Source organism: Musca autumnalis, unplaced genomic scaffold (genome assembly GCF_047663935.1).
Source record: "Musca autumnalis isolate F117 unplaced genomic scaffold, ASM4766393v1 scaffold_2, whole genome shotgun sequence".
Lineage (NCBI taxonomy): Eukaryota > Metazoa > Arthropoda > Insecta > Diptera > Muscidae > Musca > Musca autumnalis.
In genome coordinates, this window is record NW_027411755.1 from 144,191,789 (window position 1) to 144,210,278 (window position 18,490).

At 36.2% G+C, this 18,490-nt stretch overlaps 1 protein-coding gene across 8 annotated transcripts in view; it reads right to left on the reverse strand.

Moving 5' to 3' along the window:
* Nucleotides 1-18,490, reverse strand: part of LOC141394694 (dnaJ protein homolog 1) — a 139,909-nt gene that overhangs the window by 79,103 nt on the left and 42,316 nt on the right. For all 8 annotated transcript variants that reach the window (XM_073969477.1, XM_073969476.1, XM_073969472.1 and 5 more), the window contains exon 3: nt 6,874-6,892. The gene's annotated coding sequence lies outside the window, so the exon portion shown is untranslated. The remainder of the gene's footprint in view (nt 1-6,873; nt 6,893-18,490) is intronic.

An 18,490-nucleotide genomic window follows, 5' to 3' on the forward strand; every position in this document is an offset into this window, starting at 1 on the left:
AATTCGTTCTATTTTGTGATAAAACGAGTTTCTGCCTAATCAGATTTTCTCTACGACCATCCTAACCATATATGCATTTGCATAGGATTCCGCTGTCTAAAGATCAGACAATATATAGCAGGTTGAATTGACCAAAACTTTTGTGTGAAAATTGGTAAATAAAATTTGGTATAATGACTATTTCTTCATTCCTGGAAGATATGTGCCAACCACGTAAGTTATCTTTAGAAGAGGAACTGTTGACTTTTCCATTTATGCCAATTATGTTCATGTACGAGGTCAGATAACAGAGTTACAGCCTAGTATATACAGGGACAGCACAGTTTTAATTAGGTTTAGTTTACCCATAATCACGGTAGAGGTCGCAGTAATAGGTCAGTACTGGCCAAATTTTGCATGGTCAAAAAATGATGCCATTAATGTTGGATGGTGTCGGGTAGTACTTTGCGGGTGAAATTGACCATAAGTTTTGTGGTAAAAAGATCGAAATTGAACTTTCGGTCCATATTTGAATTTCGGGGGGACCTATTCCGACATGTTACGAAAACGAATCATACAATCCAACTCTTGACCCCTACCTTGATGCAAATTACATTAATGTAGCTGTATGATAACGGAACTACCGTATAACATATGTATAAGGAGGTTCCTTTCTATGGTTGGGTTTGTTTGTACAAAACTACATTTACCTTCCATGCTATAAAATGTCGCAATCATAATTTCTCATATCGTGATAGAAAATACCCCACTTTTTAAATTGGTGTAAATTGTCATGCTGTGCGTGGTCTTGAAGTTTTTGTGCTATCTTTGGTAAAAAGTAGTGTAATACACCGAAACATTGGTTGTTTTTTCTTTAACCGAAAGCAATTTCTAAATGCCTTTCAATATTTTTATCTCTGCTCAATTAACTTTAATTTTTTGTGAAAATAAACAGTCAAAACAGTCCATCTGTCCATTATTAAATAGGGAAAATAACACCTAGCGTTTCCAGTAACGGCGTTATGTATGTATGTACTATATAGCTGTGGTCTGCTATCATGTGCATATATCAACGGATGTATGACCAGACGGTTAAAATATGTCGAAATTATACAAAGATGTAAATATACTAAGATGGGAAAAGTCAATTGTTAACATTTGTCAATAGATGGGTTTAAGTTCTGTTGTTACGATATCATGACAACATTATGTTAAGTAGTTAACAATTTCAGCCGTTTTTAACCGCTTAGTTCATATTCAATGAACTGGAAACTGCTATGGAATACTATCTTAAGTTCAACTTTTTGCTTTCCTACAATTCGTATAAGCCGAAATGCGCTTTAATGGAGTTTTTAACATTAACATACCCCTGTTGTTGATAAAATGTTTATATACTTTGTTTCATAAACATATTTGCATTATGCACCTTTTCCAGTCTTTACAATTCTATGTCTTGGAATTATACATACATAGGTTTCCATAGTTCGATTAACGGTTACTATCGTAAAAATCGATAATATTGCTTGAACGATTTCGATCGAATCTTATCATGCCGTTTTTTTATCGTATCGAAAACTTATTCACGAGCAAATTCTTGATCGAATCACATAATTACGCCTAAGCTTTTCATATTGCTATGGGATAGGCCTTTATCGAAGTTTAATTTGATCGATGCACTTTTGCCGTGATTATCGACTTCGAAAGTTGTGAAAAATTAACGGACGAAAATGTTCACAAGTAAATTCAATTTTTTTTTTTCAAGTCACTGCACTATAGTTAATTTGCCCAGTTTTTGGACGTAACTGCTTTAATACCAAATTTATTAATATTTGATCCCAACAAACTATTTGCATTTTTTCATAGAGATACATTTTGAAGTTTACAATTTTATTCATTTGTCGCAGTTTGACATGCATGTCCTTGTAGAAGATTATTATTTTTTTCAGGCTGAGTAGAAAAAAAAAAAAAACTTTTTTAAGTGACAGACAACTCAACGTATTCTCCAAAAAAATACAATATGAAAATATTTATTTTCTTATTATACATTATATTCCGTACATGTTTCTTGGCGATTTTGTCTGTCAACAGCGCCGGACACATTTTTAAATATTATTTTTACGCATTTTTAAACAAATACATGATGTACAATGTCAAATAGACATGGTCACAGTGATGGCTATCATCGGTGGCAGTCAGTGACTTCAACCCACATCATTTAGAATAATTTCACGGTGTTTTCATTTTATTTTTTTATTTTGCAAACTATTGAGATGGTGTATTTTCGAATGAAATAATTAAAGAAAAGCAGTTTCATTCATTGCATTAACAAAAGGATAAATATGTACTATTTAATTACGATTGTATGGTGGCGTATAAATAATATTAATTAAAGTACCCAGTGGCGTATAATGAACTAATAAATCATAACCCAAATGTTCATGTTGTTTTGAATTTTTAAATTTTAAAGTGTTTGGAGTGCCCTCATCTTCAAACCACCAAAACTGCAATATGTCATTGTCTGGTCAGTGTCAGATATTTAATGCTGCTTAATTGCCAAAACATATGGATAGCAGTAATTAAAATATTTTATTAAAAAACAATTCTAAATATGAAAAAAACAAGGAGGCAATGACATCCATCCTCCCAAAAAAAGCCGTCTTTAATCTTCATCGGCATTCAGCACCAAATGCCAACATTCACAACAAAATGTATTTATTTTGCATTTAATCATCATCTTTTCAAATTGAAATGCCTTGACTTTTTTGTTTCGTTTATTTATATTTATATTTATTTATAATTTATAAATTAATTTTTTGCGTATTTCTGTGAAGTGATTTATAGGATCAAATGTCATTTGTTCGGTTTCCTCATTTAAAAACAAAAATGAGGTTGGGGTAAAAATATTTTTTTTGCGAAAGATTTATCCTTGTTCCCCTTTTGACACGAGGAAGTTATTTTCTGAAATTAATTATAGTTTAAAAAAACGCACTCAGGGAAGTAGATTATTGTAATGAATGGCATATGTATGTATGTCGGCACCTTTATAATTAAGTCAACAACAAAAATAAAAAATACGACAGGTCAATAATTGAAGATGGAGATCGCAGTTACTTGTGTGCGTAATAATTGCCTAGTGGGTGGTGTAGAGCATTTTATCAATTGAGTTGCACTCAATGAGAGAAGTCGCCCTTGTGTCCTCTATTATGTTTGTGACAACAACAAAAACAATCCCCCCCAATAACAATAACAATACAATTTGACATTTTACCACAAACAGCAAACAAATTGTTATTGATTTAAATCTCAGTAGGTCTACTTTGATTATCAGATTTTCTCCAGGAATACCTCTAATAGATTCAGATATATATGCCATTAAAATAAAAATTTCCCAAATTAGAAATTGGGATAAGTTAACGCTAACTCTTCGCGCCTATTACGATATCTTTGCTCATTGACCACCTTTACATCAATGTATGAGATTTTTGACTTTTACGAAATATAACGATTGCATTAACTGGGTCATCTCAATATGATGGATAAAGATCCTCCGCCAGAAATGGATATATGTAAATACGAGCCATTTGGCGGTATACGTCCAAAGGAAATGTCAACACACCGATGCACTGCAGGTAATTTTGCCTGTTTTTGAGGCAAAAATTAATAACGGTGGACTTATGGGCTTTTTATACATTTTAATGCTTTATATGCAAAAGTAAGACAAAACAAAGAATTACACAGTAAAATTCGGATATAGCAAACATCGGTTATAAGAAACTACGTTTATAGCGAACAATGTTTTGTGTTTCCAAAGAATTTTTCTTAAAATTTGTACACACATTCAGTTTCATAAAACGACCACGATTATAACGAACAAAAATTCTTACCCCGCGAGTAGATTTTTTTACAATTTTTTAGCATTTACAGGTTTCACTGTTTCAAATATTTTAACATATGATATTTAAAAATAAGCCCTAAAAAGAATTTTATAGAAGAACACGTTTATAACGAACGCCGGATATAAGGAACAAATTTTCTTTTTCCTATCCCCTATTCTCATTTTACCTATTTTATTCGTTCCAACCCAATGAACGCGGTTAAAACAAAAGAAAAAGGTTATAATGAACTAAAATACTGATTCGCCAAAAGATTTTTATAAACATTAATATGTGTAAGATATTGATTCGCGAAGAGATCTTTATAAATACATATATATATTTTTTTTAAATCAATGATCGCTAGTTTGAACGACTTAGGACTATAATTAACAAAAATGTTGACCACAGCACGTCTGTACATTTTTACAACTCATGGTGAATATTTGTTTAAAGAACATGACTTTTTAGTTCTCATCGGATGCTTTTTTGTATTTAAAATTTCCTTCACCAAACAAAAAATTAAAAAATGGTTTTTCTGCAAGTAGGGCGCCTTCAAAAAACGCAACAAATCGCACTTTGGTAATTATGTAGTTGTTTCAGAACACCTTGCTGAAAATATTTCCTGTGGCAGAATTTCAGACAAAGTTGGACAATTTTGTAAATCTTAGGTTGTATCCTATATGACGATTTTTTTTCTGCTGTAACAAACATTTTGAATAATTTCTTAAAACAGAAAGTACACACCGCCACCATTCCACTGAATATCATATCTATGTAGTTGATTATAATCAAACTCTTACAAATTGCGTTTAAATTCTGCTCTGAGTTTTAATCCTTTTTAACATTTTTTATTTTGTCTTCGAAATTTTGTTTTTACCTTCGAATTATACCGCGAGTTTCGAATATTTTTGAAGACAAATTGCACATCCATAGAATTTGACATGTTCATTCTTCGAATCAAATTAGAAAACTCGCGTTATTAAAAGTACATAAATCGACCGTTTGCCTAAAAACCTGTCCAAATTACCTATAGTGCGATGGAAAGACCAAGTTGAAACTAATATCATAAAACATGGTATCCAAAACTGGAGAACTAAAGTAGGAGAACGGCGCGTTTGGAAATCTATTCTTAGTTCGGCTTATTGAACATAATGTTCTGTTTAAAATATAAAGCCATCTATGTAAGCAAGTTCATGATATATTTAGGTCCAGAACTTCTATTATTGTTGTTATACCCTACACCACTATGTGGGGAGGGTATTACAAGTTGGTTTTGGCAACATCGAAATAATGGTCGTGGACCATACATATATGTATATACCAAAATTAATGTCTCGGCGAGCTAAGTCAATCTGGCTATTTGTGTCCGCCCGCCCTTCCGTGTACCTTACGATTTAAGGTATTTTAAGGATTTTAGCTACATTTTCTTATTAAATTGGCTCCAATGGAACACTTGGAGTTTCAAGAGGTAAAAAAACTTATGTACCAAAAATGGCGGAGATAGGTCCACGTTCTGGTATAGACACCGTATAACGGTACCTCCCGATTTACGGTATTTTGGGGGGTTTTAGCTAAATTTTTGACCGAACCAGCTGAAATCTGACATTTGAGGTACCCAATGGCCAAGAAATGTCTCCAGTAAAAATTTTCAAGATAGGTCCGCATTTTGGTATAGCCCCCCACATAACGGTTCCCCCGATTTTCGGTATTTTGAGGATTTTAGGTACAATTTTTAACCGAACTAGCTGAAATTTGACATTTGAGGTTCTCAGTGGTCACGAAACTTTTTTACCAAAAATCTTCAATATTTGTCTATGTTTTGGAATAGCCACCATAAAACGGTACCCTCTGATTCTAGGTATTTCGAGGATTTTAGCTACATTTTTGACCGAACTAGCTGTAATTTGACAATTGAGGTTTTCAGTGGTCACTAAACTTCTCCACCAAACATCTTTAACGTTGATCCATGTTTTGGTATAGCCCCCATAAAACAGTACCTTCCGATTTTCGGTATTTTGAGGATTTTAGCTAAAATTTTTGACTGAACTAGCTGAAACTTAACAATTGAGGTTTTCAGTGATCACTAAACTTCTCGACCGAAATTCTTTAACATTGGTCCATGTTTTGGTATAGCCCCCATATAACAGCACCCCCGATTTTCGGTATTTTGAGCTAGCGGAATTTGAGGTTCTCAGTGGTCACGAAACTTCTTCACCAAAAATCTTTAGACTTGGTCCATGTTTTGGAATAGCCACCATAAAACGGTACTCCCTGATTTACGGTATTTTGAGGATTTTACCTACAATTTTTAACCGAGCTAGCTATAGATTGACATTTTTAATTCTCAGTGGTCGCGAAAGTTCTCAACCAAAAATAGTCAACATAGGTCCATGTTATGGTATAGCCCCCATATAACGATATCTTTCGATTTTCAGCATTTTGAGGATTTTAGCTAAAATTTTTAATCGAATTAGCTCTAATTTGACATTTAGGATTCTCAGTGATCACAATAGTCCTCCACCTAAAATGTTCAACATAGATCCATATTTTGGTAAAGCCCCCATATAACGGTACCCTCTGATTTTCGGCATTTTTAGGATATTAGCTACACTTTGTAACCGAACAAGCTGTAATTTTACATTTGAAGTTCTTTTGATATAGGGGGTATATAAAGGTACCAACAGATTGAAGAAATTTGTAGATACATTGTTTGACCTAATTTAGGCATTAGGGGTATCCTTGGTGGAACAATGTTTGCACCTAACAGGAAACTAATTATTCCATTTTAGTTCAGAGTATTTTATGGTGGATGATATAAAAATTTCGGCATTTCTCTGTTCATAGGATATTAAGCCCACCACTTCAGTATTTTTTTTTTTATTTATTTATTTTTTTTTTTTTTGTAAAGACATAGACTGCTGGTTTCTTTTCTTGTTATTGGAATAATCTAGAACAATAAAGTTGAGTCCTTTCTTTTCTCTGAAATGCCTTTTCTCATGTTTATTCAGATCCAACTTACCTTATTACAAAATTAAGATCTAAAAAAAGAAAAACAAAAAGTTGATTACTTTTCAGGGATTATTAAAAAAAGAATTAAAACAAATTATAATAAATAATAATAATATTTATTAATATTAATAATAATAATAATAATATTATTAATAATAATAAAATAATAATAATAATAAATGTTATGTGTTTATTTCGGCTTTTATTCGGCGGCAGAGAAGACTATAGTTTCAGATGCAGCAAAACTTCCTCATCAGTTCGCTTAACCGCTGAATCTTTGTCGATAAACAAGTCAATAAGAGAAACAAGAAAATTAAAAATGAAAAATATAATTTCGGTTACTATGACTCAATTGTGCGGTCATCGGATTTAGGAGGATGCAGACAATTTCTCATTTTGTTCAATTTCCTGGTCTCTCTTACTGACCTCTTTATCGACACAGTGTCAGCGGGAAAGGGAACTTATGAGGAAGCTTGGCTGTTTCCGAAACTATAGTCTTCTCTGCCTCCGCTCGTAGTAATCAATTTCATTGTTAAACATTTTGTTCTTCAAATATTGAAGCAACAAAATCTGGACTTGAGCCAGTCCTGCAGTCCAGCAATACAAAGCCAACAATTATAATAATTATGTATTTTTATTTTTATAATTTGAATTACAGTGAATTTAGATATGTACATATTTATGCACTACTGATTCAATTTTTTTTCCTTAATATCCACAAATAAATATTCAATGAACAAAAGTAAATTATCCATAAAATTCTTTTTGATGCCTTCTCAATTTATTTTCTAGTCAATCATAAGATATTTTATTTATTCATAAATTTCGGATAAATAAATGCAGTACTTGAGAATATTTACCTTGACCTAAACAAGATTTCTTTTTTCATAATTATCGAAAATTGTATTTGTCATCACTTTCATTGTTATCATATCGAATGTTTTGCTTGCCATTAAAATGCAAATTTCGGCTATAATATCCATCCAACATTTCTTATTCAGTATCTTCTCAATAAAGAACATTTCCATTTTGAACAAAAAAAAAAAACGCAAAATAATTATTCACAAAAAAACTATGCAAATTTCCGTTCTTCTGCATTGTGATGACACACAACACAACAATTAAACGGAAATAAAGTCCATAATTTCATCCATTTCAAAGGTATATTGTTTGTTAAATTGTTTCTGTGCGATTATTACCACAGAAAGAAGGGGAAGAAGAAGAAAATCACTTGTTTAGGAATTTCGATACTTGAAATGAAATGATTCAGGATTTCCTAAAAAAAAAAACAGAATACAATATGGAAATTATAAAATTCATGGAATTCTTTGACATAAGAAATCTGGGAACTTAATATCTTTTTCATTTTCTTTCCCCCACTCTTTAGCTGAAATAATGGAAAATAAAACTTAGTAAGGGCAACTATAGGTGACCAAACCCAGGGAAATTTGGGAAGCTCATGGGTAACGGAAGGAGTTGTTCAAAAGATCCATCTTCGAACTTGATTTAAGTTTGAGATAAATATTGGCATATGCAAAGATGGTTATCGTGTCCAGCAGCCATTTTATTTGATCACCGTTAGAGTTGGGCAATCTCGTTCAACTGAACGATCCGCATCACTGTCCTCGTTCAAAGACGAATGAGTAACATCATAAAAACCAACGTGTAAAATTAAGTATACACAGCTTTTTCGAAGAAATTACCGGTGTCCATTGAATGAGATAGTGATCCGGATCTTTCAATTGAACAAGATTGCCCAACTCTAATCACCGTAGGATTTTTTGAACCGATATGTCAGGATCATGGACTTGCCCACTAAAAAATATTTCATTGTAATTCGCATCACAAGGACTACCTTCGATAAAAATTTCAAAACAATCCTCGAACATTCCTTTAAGTGCACTTAAGCGAAAATGTTGAAGTTTTGCGAAGTAGTGTAAGGGCTTGAGGCAGCAAGGGCACTGTAACAGCATAGTTGAGAACAGAACGACCAATGGCTTTATACTTAGCTACCGATGTTTCCATATATCAGTTCCAGAATGTGCAAACTAGTGCTTTGAGGACCTAATTCATGACTTGCTGGTTTATATATGTTTCGTGTGACGAGAATTGGAGAAGGTCGTCGAAGACTACGGGCAGTATTTTTTGATTTTTTTACTGTGGTTATTTCATTCTCTAGATTTACCTGTCGTCTCCAGGAAGTGAAAGGTGACACTGATGATGAAATTATTAGACGTTAACATTCACGACGTAAATGCTGAGATTTCCGACTACCTAGCCTAAACATGATGCAACAGTCGTCAGTGTACAACATCATCGAAAAATTTACTGATTGGTAGGGAAGTTTAGCAATATAAAGATGAGTAAAAAGACTTCGCTGTACGGCAGTCACATTTCGATTCTGCTATATTTGGACTTTTGTCCAATTAGGAAACCAACGCATGACATAATTTGGATGGGAGAATTGATGATATCGGAAATCAGCATTGATCGCTCGAACACCTTGGATAGATCAAAGGGCAGACACGTTTTGGCGACCGCCGCTGATTTATGCCCATCGCAATATAGCTGTAAGGACTTGCAAAGCTCTTGATGCGCTATGCTCTTCGCTGAAAACATATTGGTGGGTAGCAAGATGGAAATGATTTCTCAGGGATGGGAGCAACAAGGATTCCAAAACTTTTTCTATAGGTGAAGGAAGAAAAATCGGCGGGCAAGATTTTTTCATTGGTAGCAAAACATGGACTTACGTTTAAAATCTTTGGTTGGTAAGTTTCGAGACTGGAGTGGATCTCAAATTTTGGGTTGCCTCAAAATACCGAAAATCGGGAGGTACCGTTATATGGGGCCTGTACCAAAACATGGACCTATATTGACAACTTTTGGTGGAGAAGTGTTGTCTGCTACAGAAGCTTCAAATGTCAAATAAAAGAAAGTTCGGCCAAGAAATAAAGCTAAGATTCTACATATTCCCGAAAATCGGGTGATACGCTTAAATGGGGCTTATACCAAAAAGTGGAACTATATCAAAAATTTTTAGTGAGAACGTTTTGTGAACACTGGGAATGTCAAATGTCACATTTAAATGTCAAATAAAAGAACATTCGGCCAAGAAATAAAGCTAAGATTCTACAAATTCCCGAAAATCGGGTGGTACGCTTAAATTCGGCTTATACCAAAAAGTGGAACTATATCAAAAATTTTTAGTGAGAACGTTTTGTGAACACTGGTAATGTCAAATGTCACATTACGGGTAAATCCGTCAAAAAATGTAGCTAAAACCCTTAACATACCAAAAATCGAGGGGTAACTTTATATGAGGGCTATACCAAAACATGGACCTATGTTGACGATTTTTGGTAGACAAGTTTCGTGTCCACTGGGAACCTCAAATGTCAGATTATAAATAGTTCGCTTAAAAGTTGTAGCTGAAATCCTCAAAATACCGAAAATAGGGAGATACCGTTATATGGGGGCTATATCAAAACATGGACCTATGTTGACGATTTTTGCTGGAGAAGTTTCGTGACCGTTGAGAGCCTCAAATATTAAATTACAGCCAGTTCGGTTAAAAATGTTGGCTAAAATCGTCAAAATACCGAAAATCGGCAGCTTTATCAAAACGTGGACCGATATAGTCCAAAATCGAACTTGACCTGCATGCAAACAAAAGACGAATCTTCCCAAAATTTCTATCTCCATTTTTGTGGATGCTAGAGTGATTACAACAGAGGACGGAGGGACAAGCGTAGATCGACTCAGGATTTCACCCTGTTCAAGAATATATATACGTTAAAAACGGAAAAACAAACTTAATATACGCTCCATACTATGGTGGAGGGTATAAAAACCCGGGCCACCACCAAAAGTGTAATCGAATAACTCTAGTCATGAACCCAAACCTACTACACCAAACTTTTTCAAGATGAGTTTTGAGATACCATCCAGACCAAAGGCTTTGGATGGGCTGGATAAGTTGCAGGCAGATCTCTTTCGAGATTCTTGCACCTCCAGATAACAACTCGCTTGCTTCTGATGTGCCAAGATGGGCATTCAATAAATTGACAGCAGAAGTGCGTAGCACAATTTTTTTTTTTTTTGCTTCGGTACACTAGACTTTATCGAAGGATGTGAATGAGATTTTGATTAATTTTCAAACCAGATAAGCTCTTTATTGTAGGAAAAAGCTGATTCGAATTGCTGCTTCTTTTCCTCGTATCTCCTTCACGAGCATAGGGCCTCTAGAAGTTTCTGAAACACTATCTAAACATGAAGTGCTTCCTCCCAGACACGTGGAGCTTGCCACATTTACGGGAGTACTTGTGGAGTATGTCTTTTGGTTCTTTCTTCCATGTTCTGATGACAAAATTTGTTAGGATTTTTTCTTAACACTTTGAAAACGTCTAAGCTTGGGTATAAACCTCGTGGAAGCCTGTGGGTACCACCATTGACCTATTTGGGCTAATCCCCTGTTATCTCTAATGCCTTGTCCATCATAACAATGCAGATGTCAGTAGACACTCTTCCCCAAGTACTTCGGGCTGGCTCTTAAATATATTTTGGTGGTGCTGGAGGTATTTCCTTCATGCGTAAACAGGGAACCCAAGTCTCAAGGGGAGGGTGGGTGAGTTTGATGTTTGAAGATGAACAAATGTATTAATCGTATTCACATCACTCTTCCGATTGCCCTTCTCAAAATTTGTTGCACTTCTTAAGATGTGGCAACAATTTCGAACGTCTGTGCTTAGAATCAAGCACGTCTATCTAGGCACTTAGCTGCTCAGTTCTCTCATCAGCTGGGTTTTTAGCACGAAGTTGGTCGCATTCTGTACCAACCAATCTGATTGTCATGGATGGAAAGTTTAATTTTACAAGAGGAATTCTTCCCGCTTTGAAATTTTTTTCCTGAATATTTTCTCAGCCTTTCTGGCGCATGAGGTTTGGCAATGGCCGAAGGGAGTTTTCAACGAATTTTGGGAAGCCATGTCAGTTGACTTTATTTTAATTCATCGAAATTGCTTTGTTTATTTACAGTGACCAGGTAGGAATATAGCCTGAAATTAATATGTTCTTTTTGATGGAGGCGATATCGGAGTCATCTATTTGATTCGCAATAGCATACCGCATGAATCGTTCGGAAGTAGGGAATACCAAATCTCGTGATGAGAGCTGAAGTCGCCAAGAACAAGCTTGTTGTTGTCTTGCAGCAGATGAAAAAGGTCGGGTGATCAATGGTCCCAATGTTGTTAATGGGTTGAAACTATAATAATTTAATTTCTACATCTGCGGAATGGACTGAAAAGCTCATAACCTCTAGGAAAGGATTAGGATGAGCATAATCTGCTCACCTGGGGAAAAACATCGATTGATACAGCTTTCCCTGAGTATATATCCATGGCTGCGTTGAATTCGGGTCGTTTCCGAGCATAAATCCGATTGTCGTTTGACAAGTGCTGATCTGTAATTTTAGTTGGTGTTTTGCGAAAAATTCGAAATTTGTATTGTGGGTACCTGAAGAAGTGGACTGATATAGTCCATACTCGACCCTGATCTATGTTTGGAAGAAATATTACCATGTGTAAAATTTATATCAACTCAGTTGCTCATACGAGTTATCGTGCAAAACACTTTAGCGAAAAAGTTTGCACTTTTGTGAGCGAGGTACGCGAAGGAGGGGACCAATATGACCCATCTTTGAACTTGATCTAAGTGAAGACAAAATATTACGAGGTGTAAAGTTTTGAGAAAATCTGTTAATCATACACTAGCAATCCAGACGGATGGACAGGGTCAAATTGGCAACAAATATTCTCAGACGGATTTCGAACAAACATAATTGGATTTCGATTAGGCAATTTTTGATCGTATTAAACATGACCTAAAGGTTGGGGTAAAAAACATTCGATTCCACTCTTCAAGTAAACTCTTACTCTGTTTCGAACATTTTGACTCCCACTATTATTTTTCACCAAGGAGAATTCGCCAGCGTTGCTACATAAAACAAATGAGTGGAGAGAAAACTGTTTGTAAAACTCGTACTCCTACTCGTGAGAAGGATAGTGGAACTCGTAGTACTTACTACTTACTTAGCTGGCCCATTACAGAATATTTGCTCCATAAGCCGAACTAAGAAAAGTTCTCCAATTCTCTCTGTTTACTGCTTTGCTTTTTGGAATAACGCGCCTTTTCATCTCTTCATCCACTTGTTTGTTCCTGCCAAATAATAGCTAAGATTCTACAAATTCCCGAAATGGGACTTATAACAAAAAGTGGAACTATGTATATCAAAAATTTTTAGTGAGAACGTTTTGTGTGTCAAATGTCACATTACTGGTAAATCCGTCAAAAAAATGTAGCTAAAACCCTTAACATACCAAAAATCGAGGGGTAACTTTATATGAGGGCTATACCAAAACATGGACCTATGTTGACGATTTTTGGTAGACAAGTTTCGTGCCCACTGGGAACCTCAAATGTCAGATTATAAATAGTTCGCTTAAAAGTTGTAGCTGAAATCCTCAAAATACCGAAAATAGGGAGATACCGTTATATGGGGGCTATATCAAAACATGGACCTATGTTGACGATTTTTGCTGGAGAAGTTTCGTGACCGTTGAGACCCTCAAATATTAAATTACAGCCAGTTCGGTTAAAAATGTTGGCTAAAATCGTCAAAATACCGAAAATCGGCAGCTTTATCAAAACGTGGACCGATATAGTCCAAAATCGAACTTGACCTGCATGCAAACAAAAGACGAATCTTCCCAAAATTTTTATCTCCATTTTTGTGGATGCTAGAGTGATTACAACACAGGACGGAGGGACAAGCGTAGATCGACTCAGGATTTCACCCTGATCAAGAATATATATATACGTTAACAAGTAAGAACGGTGTTAAGTTCGGCCGGGCCGAACTTGTTATACCCTCCACCACGAGTTGTATTGAAGTAAAATGGAATAATTAGTTTCCTTTCGTGTATGAAGAAGACTTAATACTAAATTTCAGCAATTTCGGTTAAACAATGTGAGGCACCATTCTATGGGGGCTAGTTCAAAACGTCGATCTATACCGGCAGATTTAAGACGGAAAGTTTTTAGGCTCAAAGAAGACTAAATACCAAATTTCCTATATTTCGTTAACAGAATGTGGCTAACACTTAAAAAATACCGAAAATCAAGAAGTACGCTTCTATGGGGATATAGGAACACGTGGACCTATACTGATAATACTCTTCTGGAATATTTTATAACTCTTGGAAGGCGAAATAACGAATTTCAGCCATTTCGGTCGGATATTGACGTCACAATCTTCAGTATTACGAAAATCGGGAGGTACCGTTCTATGGGGGCTACATGAAGGCATGGACCAATACCGACAAAGTTCTCGGGGAAAGTTGTATACCACCAACGTAGACTAAGTACCAAATTTCAGCCATTTCGGTGTGATAATGAAGCTAAAACCTTTAAACTACCGAAAATCGGGAGGTACCGTTCTATGGGGGCTATATGAAGGTGTAGACAGATACCAACAACATTCTGGGGGAAAGTTGTATACCCCTAAAGAAGACTACGTACCAAATTTCAGCCAGTTTTGGTAGGATAATGAAGCTAAAACCTTAAAAATACCAAAAATCGGGAGGTACCGTTCTATGGGGGCTATATGAAGGTGTGGACCGATACCGACAAAATTCTGGTAGAAAGTTTTATACCCCTAAAGAAGACTACGTACCAAATTTCAGCCATTTTGGTAGGATAATGAAGCTAAAACCTTAAAAATACCGAAAATCGGGAGGTACGGTTCTATGGGGGCTATATGAAGGCATGGACCCATACCGACAAAGTTCTGGGGGAAAGTTTTATACCACCAACGTAGACTAAGTACCAAATTTCAGCCATTTCGGTGTGATAATGAAGCTAAAACCGTTAAAATACCGAAAATCGGGAGGTACCGTTCTATGGGGGCTATATGAAGGTGTGGAGCGATACCGACAAAATTTTGGGGGAAAGTTTTATACCCCTAATGAAGACTATGTACCAAATTTCAGCCATTTTGGTAGGATAATGAAGCTAAAACCTTAAAAATACCGAAAATCGGGAGGTACCGTTCTATGGGGGCTATATCAAAACGTGGACCGATATATCCCATTTTCAATACCAACCATCCTGCATGTAATAAAAACTTCTGTACCAAATTTTGACTCTCTATCTTTAAAATTGCGAGCTGTATCTTGATTTCAACAGACAGACAGACGGACGGACGGACGGACGGACGGACAGACGGACATGGTCCAATCGACATAGAATTTTATGCTGATCAATAATATATATACTTTATAGGGTCTCCGACGAATATTTCGATGTGTTACAAACGGAATGACAAATTTAATTATACCCTCCATATGGTGGAGGGTATAAAAACGGAAAAACAAACTTAATATACGCTCCATACTATGGTGGAGGGTATAAAAATCCGGGCCACCACCAAATGTGTAATCGAATAACTCTAGTCATGAACCCAAACCTACTAGACCAAACTTTTTCAAGATGATTTTTGAGATACCAACCGGACCAAAGGCTTTGGATGGGTTGGATAAGTTGCAGGCAGATCTCTTTCGAGATTCTTGCACCTCCAGATAACAACTCGCTTGCTTCTGATGTGCCAAGATGGGCATTCAATAAATTGACAGCAGAAGTGCGTAGCACAATTTTTTTTTTTTTTTTATTTTGCTTCGGTACACTATACTTTATCGAAGGATGTGAATGAGATTTTGATTAATTTTCAAACCAGATAAGCTCTTTATTGTAGGAAAAAGCTGATTCGAATTGCTGCTTCTTTTCCTCGTATCTCCTTCACGAGCATAGGGCCTCTAGAAGTTTCTGAAACACTATCTAAACATGAAGTGCTTCCTCCCAGACACGTGGAGCTTGCCACATTTACGGGAGTACTTGTGGAGTATGTCTTTTGGTTCTTTCTTCCATGTTCTGATGACAAAATTTGTTAGGATTTTTTCTTTACACTTTGAAAACGTCTAAGCTTGGGTATAAACCTCGTGGAAGCCTGTGGGTACCACCATTGACCTATTTGGGCTAATCCCCTGTTATCTCTAATGCCTTGTCCATCATAACAATGCAGATGTCAGTAGACCCTATTCCCCAAGTACTTCCGGCTGGCTCTTAAATATATTTTGGTGGTGCTGGAGGTATTTCCTTCATGCGTAAACAGGGTACCCAAGTCTCAAGGGGAGGGTGGGTGAGGTTAATGTTTGAAGATGAACAAATGTATTAATCGTATTCACATCACTCTTCCGATTGCCCTTCTCAAAATTTGTTGCACTTCTTAAGATGTTGCAACTATTTCTAACGTCTGTGCTTAGAATCAAGCACGTCTATCTAGGCACTTAGCTGCTCAATTCTCTTATCAGCTGGGGTTTTAGCACGAAGTTGGTCGCATTCTGTAGCAACCAATCTGATTGCCATGGATGGAAAGTTTAATTTTACAAGAGGAATTCTTCCCGCTTTGAAATTTTTTTCCTGAATATTTTCTCACTCTTTCTGGCGTATGAGGGTTGGCAATGGCCGAAGGGAGTTTTCAACGAATTTTGGGAAGTCATGTCAGTTGACTTTATTTTAATTCAACGAAATTGCTGGGTTTATTTACAATGACCAGGATAGGAATATGGTCTGAAATTAATACGTCCTTTTTGATGGAGGCGATATCGGAGTCATCTATTTGATTCGCAATAAGCACACCGCATGAATCGTTCGGAAGCAGGGAATACCAAATCTCGTGATGAGAGCTGAAGTCGCCAAGAACAAGTTTGTTGTTGTCTTGCAGCAGTTGAAAGTAGAATAATTTAATTTCTATATCTTCGGAATGGACTGAAAAGCTCATAACCTCTAGGAAAGGATTAGGATGAGCATAATCTGCTCACCTGGGGAAAAACATCGATTGATACAGCTTTCCCTGAGTATACATCCATGGCTGCGTTGAATTCGGGTCGTTTCCGAGCATAAATCCGATTGTCGTTCGACAAGTGCTGATCTGTAATTTTAGTTGGTGTTTTGCGAAAAATTCGAAATTTGTATTGTGGGTACCTGAAGAAGTGGACTGATATAGTCCATACTCGACCCTGATCTATGTTCGGAAGAAATATTACCATGTGTAAAATTTATATCAACTCAGTTGCTCATACGAGTTATCGTGCAAAACACTTTAGCGAAAAAGTTTGAACTTTTGTGAGCGAGGTACGCGAAGGAGGGGACCAATATGACCCATCTTTGAACTTGATCTAAGTGAAGACAAAATATTACGAGGTGAAAAGTTTGGAAAAAAAATCTGTTAATCTTTCACTAGCAATCCAGACGGATGGACAGGGTCAAATTGGCAACAAATATTCTCAAACGGATTTCGTTCAAACATAATTGCATTTCGATTAGGCAATTTTTGATCTATTAAACATGACCTAAAGGTTTACCCCAACATTCGATTCCACTCTTCAAGCAAACTCTTACTCTGTTTCGAACATTTTGATTCCCACTATTATTTTTCACCAAGGAGAACTCGCAAGTGTTGCCACATAAAACAAAGGAGTGGAGAGAAAACTGTTTGTAAAACTCGTACTCCTACTCGTGAGAAGGATAGAGGAACTCGTAGTACTTACTACTTACTTAGCTGGCCCATTACAGAATATTTGCTCCATAAGCCGAACTAAGAAAAGATCTGCAATTCTCTCTGTTTACTGCTTCGCTTTCTGGAATACCGCGCCTTTTCATCTCTTCATCCACTTGTTTGTTCCATCTAAGCTTAGGCCTGCCAATTCTGCGTGCACCGCCATGTGGCACGTATTTATACCCCATCTCAACGGGTTCGACATCGCCATTCTTATGATATGGCCTAGCCAACACAATCGTTGCATCTCGATACGTTTATCTATACGGATGTCGTTCTAACGCAGATTGGTCCATAGATCATTCGAAGAATTGTACTCTCAAACACACCAAGCACTGCCTTGTCTGCTTGCGCAAGTAACAAGACTTCCGAACCATACATCAGCACGGGTAGTAGCAGTGTTTTGTAAAGCGTTGTTTTTGTTTGGCGAGATGTGGCTTTGTTTTTAAACTGCTTATTTAAGCCATCTGTTGGTCAATATAATTCTTCTTTTTTTGTGTCACTTCTTTTGACCTTCGCACCTCAAGCAGAATGTTGAATATGTCACACGAGAGGCCGTTTCCTTTTCTGAAACCTCTTTTGGTACTAAACTCTTCATAGAGGTTCTTTCTTATTTTAACTGAGGACCGAGTATCAATTAATGTCATTCTACAAAGCCGAATGAGCTTTGCAATGATACCATATACAAACATGTCTTGGAGTACCTTTAAACGTAGGGGCCGTCGAAGGCTGGGTCTTCATCAAGATTTGCCGCAGGATAAATACCTGGTCAATGGTGGTATCCAAGTATGGATTTTTCGGCTGTTTGCATAGAGTTCTGATAAACAATAAGTGGCATTTCTTCCGACAAAAAAAACAAAGTTTTAGACCACATCCAGACCATTCTTATACCCTCCACCATAGTATATATAGTACGGTTACATTAGAGATAATCCACTTCATGAGGATTTATTTGACG